The sequence below is a fragment of the Dendropsophus ebraccatus genome, chromosome 1 (assembly GCF_027789765.1).
Source record: "Dendropsophus ebraccatus isolate aDenEbr1 chromosome 1, aDenEbr1.pat, whole genome shotgun sequence".
Taxonomy (NCBI): Eukaryota; Metazoa; Chordata; class Amphibia; order Anura; family Hylidae; genus Dendropsophus; species Dendropsophus ebraccatus.
The window spans coordinates 12,847,446-12,863,280 of record NC_091454.1 but is presented as its reverse complement, the minus strand read 5'-3'; the positions used below and the strand labels follow the sequence as shown (position 1 = coordinate 12,863,280).

The window sequence follows — 15,835 nt, the reverse complement described above, 5'->3', positions numbered from 1 at the left end:
TTCCTTGGTCATCCCCTACCCATGGGAGGACACGCGAAGACACCCCCTTTAAGAGACTTATCCTGTAGCTAGAGTCAGTGACATAACCGCTGTATGACGGCACATCAGGGGTATACGGTATAGATGGAAATCTTTCTTCCTCTCATCGTAGTGTGAGGCTCCTCCTGACATAATGGTGCCCTTCACCAGCGACCTCTGATTGTGACTTTCACCGCACGCCGGACGTGGTGCTTTTTTCTCACGGTGAAGCACAGGAAGTGACAGTGGTAAAAACAGGAAGTAACACAGACAGAGATACCCTGCAGCCGACTGTCAGTGACAAAGATGTGTGTAAACAATAACTATGGGGAGGGGGGTCGCAACGGCCTTTCTGCTACATAAGAGGACACCAGTAGTATAAAGGGCGCCAAAATGAGGCCCCAATTGTTTTTTTTATAAGAAACACTCAGAGCCTCATTCTGAAAATCGAACAGTGGTCGGAGCATGTCCCCCAAAATCTTGGCTACCTGAAGTCACCACTAGGGGGAGCTTACTGCACTCTAGATAATATAGTCTATGAATTTTGCCTAGTGTGTCTCTTTAAGGAAATCCATATTCGGAGGTTTTGTACATCCTGGCACTTGTGCGCTCAGCGTCCCCGTCTCTATTACACCCCGCTCCTCCCCTGTCCTCTTCAGCGTATGACGGCATGCTTCCTCACCTGGCCCACGGCCAGGCTGTGTGTATGGACTCCCAGAGGCAGCCTCTTCAGATCCCTGGAATAATATAAACAACGTCCTTATTCCAAGAAGCCCGTGAGAATAGACGAGTCTGCAGCTGCCCTTTGCCTTTGAGAATCCATCGCTCTGCAATCTACACTTAATGCCTGCCCAGGTACCTGTCACACATGACCGAGCTGGTGTCACTTAAAGGGCAAGTCCATTCACACCTGATATTAATACCAATGATGCAATGATTATGAACAGATAAATCTTTCTGTGTAAAGGCACCCTTACAGCCACTAGGCCTACCCGGCTGCTTTTCGGCCGACCCACAGCTGTCAGTTCGGGTCACCTGACTTGCAGTCGGGCCGGGCCTTGCAGCCGTATTACATCTATATTACACCCATACAGCCTCCTTGTATCTTTTCGGCTTCGTTCTAGAATAGATCTGATCTTAATATGTGACCCTAATGCACCTCTCATGATGATAGGACAGCTAGAACTCCACCCATCTCTTAAAGGGCACCAGTCACCATAAAAATGCAATTTAATCTATAGATATCATGTAATATAGCAGGAAGAGCTGAACATATACACATATATATATATATATATATATATATATATATATATATATATATATATTGTTACTTACTAAGTGAAATATCTGATCTTTCCATACTAAGAAGTTTAGTGGGTAATCCTATTATTGAATGACAGTGCCCACTGGACTCAGAAACAGCAATATATATATATATATATATTTCCCTTTAAGTAAATGCCCCTAAAATACCCTTTCCGATTCATTTTAACAGGACTGTTCTATGAATGTCTGGATAATTGCCAAGTATGCAGGGTAAAACAAAAAAAACTGGTACCGCAATGGGTCTAAGCTTTATGCCTTAAGGGAAAAGTCACCGTCTACCCCCTCCTCCAGTCATGGGGCCCTGTAGTCTTATCTAAATACACTGAACCAAGCCGAGTTATTGGCCACTGATGGTGGGGCTTCCTTCTGAACAGACTGTAACAACTCATGTGCCACCGCCTCCTTGTAACCGCAAGGGTTAATAGGAAAATCCACAAGGATTACTACATCGGATTGTCCAAAATAGAAACCACCTGGGAAATTTCACAATCGAGAATAAAGACCTGGAGAGAGCAGATGTTTATCACTAGTCCTGATAGGGAACCGCTGATGGCCGTTGTCACTTACTACTACTTATAGCTTAAAGGATACACGATAACGTCCGAGCAGCGACATCACAGGGGTTCCCAGAAGCCATGTGGTGTAGTAAGCTGTTATACTGGCCCCCTCCCTGACCTTAGGGATTTGTATGTGACCCCTTTCATCATAGCCCACAATTAATACTGACCAGACCCCCAAACATATACAGACCCTCTAAATACAAAGACCAAATACAGACACCCAAAAGATAGAGTCCAACCCCCCTAATAACTACAAACCCCAGGTGAGACACCTAAATATAGACTGCCTATATACAAAGTGACCACCTAAAACTTATCACCTAAACAAATACAGACCCCAGACCAGAACCCTTTATAAAATACAGACCCCCTAAGACAGGCCCCTAGATACAGAAATAAATACTCTAGGCCACACCTCCAAGTTACAGAACTGAGATCTAAGCCTTTAAAGAAGATGGGTAGGGGAAGACCCCAGACCCCATAAATAAAGTACAAACCTTTGACTTCACTAGACAGCCTAAATACAGACCCCATTCCAAATCCTGGACTGGAACCCCTTAAAAAAGATCCAGATTAGACCCACTAAATAAATACAGACAAGAACCCTTTTAGAAAAACAGACCCCAGACCAGACCCCTTTACATATATATACTCCAGATCAGACCCCCGAAATAAATACAGGCCCCAGACCAGTACCCCTAAACAAGTATAGATGCAGACTAGACCCTCTTAAAATAGACCTCATACTAAAGCCCCCCAAAAAATATAGATGTAAAAAATACACCCTAAAGCCAGACCTAAGACCAGAACCAGAAAGGCTTAACCAGGCAACCTAAATACAGACTATAACAAATCCCCATCAGTCACTTAAACTGATTACTGTAGAGCTGTGTACTGTATAGTCTGCGCCAACATGACCCTGCTGGTGGGTCACTGCTACAACATAACACTGGCCGACCAGCAGGGTCATGTTGACGCATGCTACATCTGTAATAATGCAGTATAAACTCAAATCAATGGTACCGCAATGGGTCCACACATTAGGCCTTATGGCACAATCACTGTCTGGTCCTAAAGGATCTCAATTTATAGACATACTGGAGAGATATAAACATGAAGTATCTGGTTGGTTGTCACAGTCCATCACCCAGCTTTCCCGGGACAGGATACTACTGGGAAGCCCTCTAGTATTCCATCTGCTGCCGAGCATCATGGGAAAAACAGACAAGCAATTACCACTGATGAGTCAACGTATTAACCACAGATTGTCAAAAGAGGCTCCATCACAATCCTCTCGCCCACCGGAGCAGCGCTCTTCGGTTTTCTTCCCATCATGTAACTCAAACCATATGATTTACTAGGCAGCCTGTGGTTACCACACAAGCCACCGAGTGACCTCAGAGCGCCAGTCCATGCACATGACACCATCTGAATAGCGGTCATGGCTGGGAACCACTGACGACCGTGCACCTTAATATAAGAGCCTGTAATAAAGCCGGGGGGCTGCCAGCTGATGCACTACTGAACCCTATTAGTCATAAGTGGCCATGATATAAGGGGACCATGCGGTGGGGGTGTCGTAATCTGCCACCCTAGCTTTGTTTGCTCTAGATGTAGAGATTACCCCCTGATCCAATGCCAATCAGCTTATTGTCACTAATTACTAGGCACAGCGCCATATTTTGCCAGTGGCCATCGCTGGTATTGCAGCTCAGTTCCATTCAAATGAATAGAACTTGTCCGCAGTTCCAGGCACCATAGTCACTTGAGGAGAGACCGTTGTTCCATATGGAGAATCACGGATTCAGTCCATTTATTTAATGACGCCATTTAACATGGTTACGAATTAACAGGATCCCGGCAATAACAGATCACATGACTGATTCTCACTCATCATCCATTAAAACGAATGCGGGAACCTTATTTGATTACCCAGATTACCGATACCTGACGGGCGGCCAGGGCATGAACCATATCCTGTGAGTTCTGTCATCTGTCACAGAACTCCAGAACAAAGATTTCCTCTCCCACTTTGATGATCAAGACTTAAAGGAACACTCCAGGCAAAGCTGATATATAAGGTTGGAGGGGGATGGAGATCTAATCAGAAACAGTCTGTGTCATGCTCCGCCCCCTCATTGTGTATTGATTTCTCCTGGACTGTTCCTCTCAGTATAGATACAGTAGATATGAGATAGATAGATAGATAGGAGATAGATAGATAGATAGATAGATAGATAGGAGATAGATAGGAGATAGATAGATAGATAGATAGATAGATAGATAGATAGATAGATAGATAGATAGTCCAACAATATCTTTAGCAGCACCACCACAGGCAATAAGTTCCGTGTGCCAGCGGAACGTACTTGACCGGAGTACTCAAATTAAATATCAACAGAATTTCCGCAGCACAACTCGTGTTGAAAAAACTTGTGTTATTTATTCCATATTAAAGTGCAAAGAAAACATGCGTGCAGCACTGCAAAAAATCGAAGTACGATGCGACGTTTCGGTGACCTCCGTCACCCTTTTCAAGCATGCTTGAAAAGGGTGACGGAGGTCACCGAAACGTCGCATCGTACTTCGATTTTTTGCTGTGCTGCACGCATGTTTTCTTTGCACTTTAATATGGAATAAATAACACAAGTTTTTTCAACACGAGTTGTGCTGCGGAAATTCTGTTGATAGATAGATAGATAGATAGATAGATAGATAGATAGGAGATAGATAGGAGATAGATAGATAGATAGATAGATAGATAGGAGATAGATAGGAGATAGATAGATAGATAGATAGATAGATAGATAGGAGATAGATAGATAGATAGATAGATAGATAGATAGATAGATAGATAGATAGGAGATAGATAGATAGATAGATAGATAGATAGGAGATAGATAGACAGATAGATAGATAATAGATAGATAGATAGATAGGAGATAGATAGATAGATAGATAGGAGATAGATAGATAGATAGGAGATAGATAGATAGATAGATAGGAGATAGATAGGAGATAGATAGATAGATAGATAGATAGATAGATAGATAGATAGATAGATAGATAGATAGATAGATAGGAGATAGATAGATAGGAGATAGATAGATAGATAGATAGATAGGAGATAGATAGACCATGGAGGATTGGCAGTAGATCTCCTCTGGTCTCTGGATCTCCGGGTCCCCAGGAATGCACAGTCGGCTCGCAGCATCAGATTACCACCTTCAGCTTAAAAAAAAAAAAGAGCAACCTATATTTTGGGCTAAATTGCCTGCCCCCTCCTCTTCTCCTCCTCTTCTCCTCCGTTCCTGGAAGAGATTTGGCCTTGGTTGGGTTTTCCACTTGGGATCCCAGTTCTTGGAAAACCTGCAGGTCTTCAATCAGTCCTCAAAACAAATCCAGATTTTTTTCACGGGAGCATGAGCGGGGGTGGGCCGGGGCGAGTAACCCCTTCCTGCCCACCCTCATCTATCTCCACTCACCCAGACTGTAATAGGATGATAAACTCCGGCTGAGCTGAGGTATAACAATCACTCTGCCTTCTATGTTTCCTTATGGGAAAAAAAACTTACAAATAACCTGGCAACTATCTTAAAAATCTGACCCAAATTGTTGCTTTTGCTGCACAGTAATGACGGCCATATTGGTTGTCACCCAGCTTTCCCAGTCCAGCATGTGTGCTGCTACTCCATTCTGTCAATACTGGATCACAGAAGATAGCAGGTTGAGCATACGCGGACGTGCTCTTCACTTGTTAAGGCACTGCAGAAGATAGTCTGTTAAGCATACGCGCTGCTACTCTATCCACTCTACGGGATTTCAGAAGATTACAATTGAGCATACGCACCACCACTGCCACTTTATCCACTCTCTATGGGACTGCAGAAGATATCCTGATGAGCATACGCCCTGCTGATCTATTCACTCTCTATGGGACAGCAGTAGATATCCTGCTAAGCATATAAGCTACCGGTCCATTCACTCTCTATGGGACTGCAGAAGATATCCTGTTGAGCATACGCACTGCCGGTCTATTCATTCTCTATAGGACTGCAGAAAATATTTCATTGTGCATATGCGCTGCCGTCTTATTCACTCTCTATAGGACTGCAGAAAATAGTCCATTGAGCATACGCACTGCCATCCCTATTCACTCTCTACAGGACTGCAGAAGATAGCCTGTTGAGCATACGCACTGACAGTCTATTCACTCTCTATAGGACTGCAGAAAATAGTCCATTGAGCATACGCACTGCCGTCTTATTCACTCTCTACAGGACTGCAGAAAATAGTCCATTGAGCATACGCACTGCCGGTCTATTCACTCTCTATAGGACTGCAGAAGATAGCCTGTCGAGCATACGCACTGCCGTCTTATTCACTCTCTATAGGACTGCAGAAGATAGCCTGTTGAGCATACGCACTGCTGGTCTATTCACTCTCTATAAGACTGCAGAAAATAGTCCATTGAGCCTACACGCTGCCGTCCTATTCACTCTCTACAGGACTGGAGAAGATGGCTGAGCACCTAATTATTTTCCACAGTCCTATTGAGAGTGCATCAGGTGGCAGAGCTCATGCTTGACCACCACAAGGAACCCTTGTTCTTTCGATTGATGGAGGACCCTATCAATATGATAAAGATAAGTGACTAACTATAACCTTGGGAAAATCCCTTTAAGTCTGGGAGAGTCCAAAACTTTAGAGCCCCAAGCCCTCACCTACATGGTTTCCTTCAAATAGGGGGAACCCTTGCGGCCCTGTACTGATGGTCCTGTGAGCTGCCAGGACCTCGCGTGTCTGTAATCCACCATCACAGCTTCCTCCATTCTCTCTACCTGACGGAGGGGAAGTATCAGGAGATAATAAGTGTGACCCCCCCCCCGGCCGCTGACATCTCGCTGTCACCATGGCTTCCTTCTTTTTCCGGCTCTCTTCCTGCTCTCTCTATCTCAGGGCCGCACGCTCTATTGTCTCGTGATATTTGTTTAGCTGTTGCACAGAGAACGTTGGGGGGTGAAGATAAAAGCCGCCACACGATCCTTATGCCGCCTCAATCGCTAAAGAACGTTTCAAATTCAGGGGTAAGCTGAGTGGTCACCGTCATAGGAAGTGTTGGTTGTCACACAGCTTTCCCAGGACCCTGAATGACAACTCTACAGAAGCCGTAATGCCCTATTCCCATGTCACCGTAAAAACTAGGCAGATTTGCCGTTCAGGGTTCTGGATAAGTTGAGTTTCAACCATCGGAGGAGCAGTAATGTTTAAAGTACTGGCTGTCACACAGCTTTCTCAGGACCCTGAATGACAATTCTTCAATAGTCCTCACCACACTCATATTCTTACATTATTTGGGCTGATCTGCCATTCAGAGTCATGGGTAAGCTGGTTATCAACCATTGCAGGAGCTGTAAGAATTGGTTGTCACACAGCTTTCTCAGACCCCTGAATGGCACGTCTGTAGTTGTTATTCCTCCACTCCCATGTCACTGCACAACTTAGGGAGATCTGCTATACAAGGTTATGGGGTAACAACCATCGGGGGAGCTGTAATGTTGGAAATGTTGGTTGTCACACAGCTTTCTCAGGACCCTGACAGGCAATCTGCAGTGGCCTTATTTCCCTATTCCCATGTCACTGCACAACTTAGGGAGATCTGCCATTCAGGGTTATGGGGTAACAACCATTGTAGGGGCTGTAATGCTGGTAACACAGCTTTCTCAGGCTCCTGAATGACAAATCTTCAATAATCATTGCTGCTCTCATGTTCCTATGTTAGGCCTATTTGCCTTTCATAGGCCTAGGCTATTCAGGAATATGGAAAAGCTGGGTATTAGTCCATAGGGGAGTTATAATGTAGGTTGTCACACAGCTTTTCCAGACTCCTGAAGGAAAATCAGCAGGATTCCTATTCTTATGTCATACACCATCATAGCTGAGTGTGATTTCTATCCAGGAATATGAAAAAGCTGGGTGTCTAGGTAAAACATATTACTTATCACGCAACTTTCTTAGACCCCTGAATGGCAAATCTGCAGTATTCATATTCCTGCTCTTATATACTTACATAACCTAGTAAGATTCCCATTCAGGAGTATGGAAAAGCTGGGTGTCAATGAAGAACACATCACTTATCACACAGCTTTTCCAGACCCCTGAATGGCAAATCTGCGGTATGTTCTTCATATTTTTCAAGATTCCCATTCAGGAGTATGGAAAAGCTGGGTGTCTATGTAGAACATATAACTTATCACACAACTTTCCCAAACTCCTGAATGGAAAATCAGCAGGATTCCTATTCTTATGTCATACACCATCATAGCTTAGGGTGATTTCCATTCAGGAATATGGAAAAGCTGGGTGTCTATGTAAAACATATTACTTTTATCACACAGCTTTCCCAGGCCCCTGAATGGCAAATCTGCAGTATTTATATTCCTGCTCTCATATACCTACATACCCTAGCAAGATTTCCATTAGGAATATGGAAAAGCTGGGTATCAATACAGAACATATAACGTATGACACAGCTTTCCCACTCCCCTGAATGGCAAATCTGCAGTATTCATATTCCTATATGGGAGATGGAAAAGCTGGGTGTCATCCACTAAGGGACATATATATGGGGGAGATTTATCAAACATGGTGTAAAGTGAAACAGGCCCAGTTGCCCCTAGCAACCAATCAGATTCCACCTTTCATTTTCCAAAGAGTCTGTGAGGAATGAAAGATGGAATCTGATTGGTTGCTAGGGGCAACTGAGCCAGTCTCACTTTACACCATGTTTGATAAATCTCCCCCATAATGTACAGAACATTGGTTGTCATCCAGCTTTCCCAGGCTCCTGCAATAATACACCGAGCTGAGCTGCAGTACCAGATACAACCTCTGGATACAGGTGGCGCTGTTTCCCTAGGAAGCGGATCGTGCAACCTTCCCTGACTTTCCCGCTCTCCTGAACTCTCCGCCTGGATCGTGTGATACTTCACCTCAGGAAATCTATCTGTTTACCGTTATTTCTGTAAATCCAGCCAATAGGAAGTCACCTTCCTGAACCCGGTGAAGTCACCGCGCTTGGCAGCCATTTCTAATTAGCGGTGAAAGGTTTGTAACATCCAGCAGATCGGATTCCATAGGGAAGAATCTGGATCTGCTTCTCATTACGTAATGTACTTCCTCTTCGGAGGAGCCCCATAAAAATCACCGTATATACAGTATACGGCCAAAAGTACACGGACACCTGACCGGCAAACACCTGCAGAGGATTGTCTGACTGCCTAAGCCGGAGCTGGGCCCCTTCTCTGGCTATAACAGCCTCCCTATAGGACTTTCTATAAGAGTGATGTCAGCACTGATGTTGGGGGAGAAACATCAGCTGAGGTTCATCCCAAAGGTTTCGGATGAGGTTGAGGTCAGACTCTTATCCACGCCATTCCTGTTAGTGGAAGAACTGGAGTGGCCCTGCTTCACTATATAGTCTATGCTAAAGCACCATGGGAACTATGTACCAAGCAATACAATATAAGCATTAGCGATTACACAATTTAACCCGATCAATTGCTGCTCTATTGCTGTTTACTGTTCAGGAGCAGGGACTCCTGTCTGATAGGGGTCCCTGCTTCTTTACATAGTCTATTCTACAGTAGCATGGGAACTATGTATTAAGCAGGAGGCATACACTGTTTTAGTATCATTGATTACATTCTTTTTCCCAAGAAAAGTAAGCAGCGATCCATTGCTGCTTACTGTTCAGGAGCAGGGACTCTTGCTAGATAGGAGTCCCTGCTTCTCTACCTAGTCTATGCTAAAGCACCAAGGGAACTATGTACTAAGCAGGAGGCATAAGATGTGTTAGTATCACCGATGACACTCTTTTTCCAAAGAAAATTAAGCAGCGATCTATAGTGCATTGCTGCTTACTGTCCGGGAGCAGGGACACCAGCTTGATAGGAGTCCCTGCTTTTCTATGTAGTGTGCATGATGCTTTAGGTGTGTCATAGAAATTATGTACTAAGCAGGCAGCAGGCATGAGTTAGTATCACTGATTACACTCTTTTACCAGAGAAAAGTAAGCAGCAATCCATAGCGTATAGCTGCTTACTGTCCTAGAGCAGGGACACCTGCCTTTGAGAGGAGTCTCTGGTTCTCTATGTAGTTTATGTTAGAGCACCATAGAAATTTTGTACAAAGCAAGAGTCATACAATGTGTAAGCACTGCCAATAATATACTTTTTTAACTAAAAAAGTAAGCAGTGATCGATAACGCATTGCTGCTTACTGTCCGAGAGCAGGGACACCTGCCTTTGACTAAAGTCCCTGCTCCTCCATGAAGTTTGCATGATAATTTATGTTAGAGTGCCATAAAAATTATGTACTAAGCAAGAGGCATAAACTGTGTAAGCATTGCCGATTACACTCTTTTACCTAAGAAATGTAAGCAGCGATACCTAGACCATTGGTGCTTACTGTCTGAGAGCAGGGTCTCCTGTCAAGGCTCCTCTATGTAGTTTGTGTGATGCTCTATGCTAAAGCCTTACGAAAACTACACCCTATGCCTCCCTGCTTGGTGAACCCTTGCTGCCCAGTAAGTGTGAACTGTGTAGGAGGCACACAACATACCCCCCACCATTCAATAAGTACAGGAGCAGGGACACCTATCTCTGACAGAAGTCCCTGCTCTTATGCTTATTCACCCCAAAATTCAAAACAAATTAGATTCATTCCAAGCCATTTTGCTGATCTCTCATGGAATCCTACGGCAAAGCCAGGTTTAGTAGGATTACGACCAATGTCTGCCTATGGAGATGGCACGGCTGTGTACTTACCTTATGCACCTGTATGCACTGGGCAGGGCTGAAACACCTAGACACAATGATAGTGGGGGGGGGGGGGGGGGGTCACACACATAATTTTGGCTGTACAGTGTAAATACAGGTGTAGATTAAGCAATTTAGACCTAGTAGACTACAAGTAGAACAAACAGATTTTCCATGGACCTTCTAAGGACCCATTTACAACATGTTTCGAGTGTCCAACAAGAAATAAGTTGGGATACTGTCAAAAAGATATTCCGGCATATACAGCAGTGTACCTATAAGACTTAATAGACCAGCAGTCTAATGTGGCTACTACAACGTGAATGGGGCCACAGAAGACTGAGAAGACCAGCTGCTATGGGCCCTCCCAGATGAGGTATGTCCATAACCTTCTCTATTGTCAGTGCCACAAGGCGCCTCCTCTCCATAAGTAGACGGAACCCAATCCTGAAGTCTCAGTAATCTTCTCTCCTACAAGGGATGGTCAGGGTGTTCCAACATGGAACAATCAGTACCAGGTGGTCCTCAGCTTGTTCATTCGAGTCCTACTAGACCACCATTAGAGTCACCAAGTTGACTGACCTTTCTAAATCTTCTCATGGTTTTGTAGAGGAACAGGATTAGAACCCTACAGTCATCATGAAGACCTCCCCAGATGTCCAGAATCCTCATTGCAACAGGGTGTCACCTCTCCAGGGGTAGACGAACCTATTCCTACCAAAAAACCCGGACCAAAGTATCTCAACCTTGTTTCGTTCTATGATGCCCCACGACCATAGACCCTCTATCACCATGATATTGGTGCTAACCTGACCTCTAAAGTCACCATGTTAACTCGGTGTTCTAGATCATTCACAGATTTTGGAGAGGATCGATACACATGTTATGGGGACCTTCCCAGATAAAGTATGTCCAGACTCTTCTCCATCCTCACTGCAACAAGATCTCCCCTCTCTGTGGGTAGATGGAACCAAATCCTGAAGATGGTTGGGATGTTCCAACATGGAACAACCAGTGCCTGAGGTTCCCACCTTGTTTAGTATTATGATGACCCACTCAACTAAGTACGCTCTATCGCCATGGTTGGTGGTGAGCACCTGTAAAGTGACCACATTGACTATGTGTTCTAGATCTTCTTGAGACTGGACCCAAGAACCCATGGCTGGTTCTAAGTGTATGGCAGTTTAGTATTGGCCCGCTCATGCCCAGTGACCCTAACTTTTCCCGAGGCTGAAACTCTTCCACCCAAACACAAACTATGGGACCACAATTGGAACTGGTCCTCCCATACATGACTTTTCATCTTGAAAGGGTCCTCCTCCCCAATTTCCATTCAAGTTAATATCTAATATGGCGGCTGACAGCTCCCATGTGGGTTGTCACTCTCACCCTCAAACTCCAGGGTGACAAATCTGACCGATTATGTAAGCCATATAGGGGGAGGTATCACCAAATGAGCTGTGACTTACCGGAGCTATAAGTAGTCACCCGTCTCTTCGAGGAACAGAATTTTTTTAAATTTTTTTTTTTTTATATTGGAACAGGGTAACAGTGACAAAGGCAAAACTGCAAGTTTAACTGAGGCGAAGGTTAGAAAAGTGAGCCAAGATATATATCCACTGCCTGCCCGCCAGGGGATTATACTGCCGGCCACAAAAACACACAATCTACCGGCAGGAAGTCCTCCCGGCGTCATCGAGAGTCCCGTAAACCGTACGCAGGAACAACGCTGAAGTCCCTGACTCATTCCGCAGCATAAGATGCAACTTTCACACATTTTCGAGACCCACAACCTCTTAAAGGGAAACTCCATAAACGGATTCAAGTTTTGTATCGAACGTAGCAGAGTTAGTTTGGTATGACCAAGCAGAATTACTGCCTAGGGCCGAGGAGTTAGTGCAGCAACTGCACTTAAGGGTGAACGGAAAGAGTCAGTCTTGCACTATTGTGCCCCCTAGGGCTAATAAGTGGAATGAGCTGCTCCCGTGTGCAGGGGTCAAGTGACCATGTGGCCCCTCACCCTATCAGATATCATGATCATCATCCCATAGATACATCTGTTTAGTATTCATGAGATATCCATTCACATCAATGGAACAGCGCCATCTAGTGGCCAAGTTATTGTGAAAACAAACAGAATCTATAACAGCCACTGAATAAACTTTTTACTCAATGTCTGGGCCAACAATTTAGATAGACAGCAAGTAAAGTACCTAGCTGTAGATGTAGCAGAGCTGAGATTGTCAGATGTAGCAGAGCTGAGGTTGTCAGATGTAGCCAATATAAGACAGTCAGATATAGAGGTATTGAGATTGTATCATGAGGCAGATACAATAACGCTGAAGGTGTCAGATAGGGAAGGTAAAGACCTGACAGATGTAGCAGAGCTGAGGTTGTCAGATGTGACAGATATAGGACTGTCAAATGTAACAGAACGTCCAATGAGGCCGTTTAGCAGATATGTGTCAGATGTAGCAGAGCTGAGACTCATGATGTCAGATGTAGCAGAGCTGGGATGTGGAATGGATCAGCTACTAGGAGAATACAAGATGTTGTAGCTGTAAAAGTGTTAGATGTAGTGGGGGTGAGTTTGTCAGATGGTATTGATATTAGAGTTACATATAGCAGAGCAGAGATTGTCAGACGAAGCTGAGCTGAGACAGTTCAATGAAACGGATTGTAGTAGAGCCGGAACGGAGGATGCAGCAGATATAGGGCGGCAGATGTAGCAGAGCTGAGATTGTTAAATGGAGAAGATATCGGACTGTTAGATGTAGCAGAGCTGAGGTTGTCAAATGAAGAAGATATAGGACCGTCAGATGTAGCAGATATAAATAAGATGTAGCAAAGCTGAGTTTGTCAAATGGAGATTATATGAGACGGTCAGATGTAGCAGAGCTGAAGCTGTCAAATGAAGAAGAGAGGAGCCTGTTAGACGTAGCAGAGTTGAGATTGTCTGATGGACGTGATGTATAATGTCAGATGTAGCAGAGATTGCTGGATGCGGCAGATATAGGCCTGTCGGATGTAGCAGAGCTGACCTAGGTGGCAGATGTAGCAGAGCCGACCTAGGTGGCAGATGTAGCAGAGCTGACCTAGGTGGCAGATGTAGCAGAGCTGACCTATGTGGCAGATGTAGCAGAGCCGACCTAGGTGGCAGATGTAGCAGAGCCGACCTAGGTGGCAGATGTAGCAGAGCTGACCAATGTGGCAGATGTAGCAGAGCCGACCTAGGTGGCAGATGTAGCAGAGCCGACCTATGTGGCAGATGTAGCAGAGCTGACCTATGTGGCAGATGTAGCAGAGCTGAGCTTGGACACAATACAGCAGCTATAGGACGGCCTGATCCATCAGGCTGTCAGACGCAGCAGTGCTGATCCTGTCACATATAGCAGAGCTGAGATGATCCAATGGCACAGCCGAGCTGAATTAGTCAATTACCAATCCTTCCAATTCCTACATCTCCATATCTCACAAAACTTCCCGGCAGTCCTATGTAAATTCCCATACACACACATTAACCCTCTCTATCACGCCCGACACAACTTCCACCAAACTTTTCCCCCAACTTTTCCTCTCCTTTTTCTTCAGATCCATCAGGGCAGATCCCCCCTAGAAGACAGCAGAAATACCTCTTTTATAACCCAGGGAGCCGCTCCATTCTCTTCCTCCCTCATCTTGTGTAACTTGAGAAAAAAGCAGGGATCGGAGTAAGCATCTGGATCCATCCTCCCCCTCCTCCTCCTCTTCTCTTTTGTTAAACTTCCAAATCCTCTTAGAAGACGAAAAAAAACTTTTCCCCCTTGTGCTGAGTTTCTCCTCTTCTTCTTCCTCTTCGTCTTCTTCTTCTCCTTAGTTTGCAGTGTCCCTACACCTCCCCAGCCGCCTCCCCTCCTCCATACATCCTGTAGCCTTTATTTCCCTGTTGATAATGGAGATTTTTTTTCCCTATGTGATTGCTGGAAATTCTTCTGCTCTCTCTCTCCCTCTGTCTCTTTGGAGTTTCTCTGTTTCCTCCTCTCTCTCCTCCTCCTCCTCCTCCTGCTTCCCACCCTGCAGGCCTGACCCATTCTGACTTCTTCATCTGCAGCTGGCTGGGGAAAGGTTCCATCTCCATGGCAACCAGTAGCCCCCTGAATACAGGATGGGCCTTCCAGATGGGGGGGTAGGGTTAGGATTTTAACCATTTTGTCTCCAGGGGGGGGGGGGTCTGCGGAATATACAATCTGGGTCATCCCTGGGATGGCGGAGATAATGGAGAATTTTGGTAACCTTTGTGAGGGTCGGAGGCAAAGGGATATTTATCCAAGTGGAGATTAATAGGGTAAAAAAAAAAAAACTAAAAAGAAAAAAAAAATTCATAAAAAAATAGTAAAAGTTGCTCAAAATAAAAAGTTATAAAAAAAAAGGTAAAAAGGCACCAAAAATTATATAATTTTATAAAGAAAAAAAGGTAATAAATTAAATATATATATTAAAAAATTACATATATAAATTATATATAAAATAATAATAGTAATAATAATATTTGATTAAAACAATTAAATAAATAAAATCAAGTAGAAAATACACTAAAAAAATTATTTTGAAAAAAGTCAATAAAACATTACATTGATACAATTTATAAAAATAATAAGAATTCTATCAAAAGATTAAAAATGAAAAAAAAAAAAAATTAAAAATGACAATAAATTATAGCAGTTGTATAAAGATTTAATAAAAAAGGTAAAAACAAAAACAATAACTAAACAAAAACTAAAAAGGATAACAATTCTAGAATGTGATAAAAAAAAAAGAAAAGAGAAATGGTCTCCAACCTGGGTCCCTCCAGCTGTGGAAAAACTAAAACTCCCAGCATGCATGGGCAGTCAATGGTAGTTCTGGCATGCTGGGAGTTGTAGTTCTGCAATAGCTGGAGGGCCACAGGCTGCAAATCAATGTCACTATGGTTTTCTGACCCTGATAACATGTAAAAATATTTATTTATTTCTTAATTATATATTTTTTTTTATCTGCGGTGTCTTCCTTAGATTGTATATTGGTGCGTAATGTGTGCAGAATAACACAGTGAGAACACGGCCTGAGGACTGACAGCAGTAAGTATGAGAG

At 43.9% G+C, this 15,835-nt stretch overlaps 1 protein-coding gene across 1 annotated transcript in view; it reads right to left on the bottom strand.

Moving 5' to 3' along the window:
• DENND2A (DENN domain containing 2A) overlaps positions 1-14,649 on the bottom strand; it is a 64,869-nt gene extending 50,220 nt beyond the window's left edge. The window contains exon 1 of the mRNA XM_069967570.1: positions 14,359-14,649. The gene's annotated coding sequence lies outside the window, so the exon portion shown is untranslated. The remainder of the gene's footprint in view (positions 1-14,358) is intronic.
• Between the last annotated feature and the right edge of the window lie 1,186 nt (positions 14,650-15,835).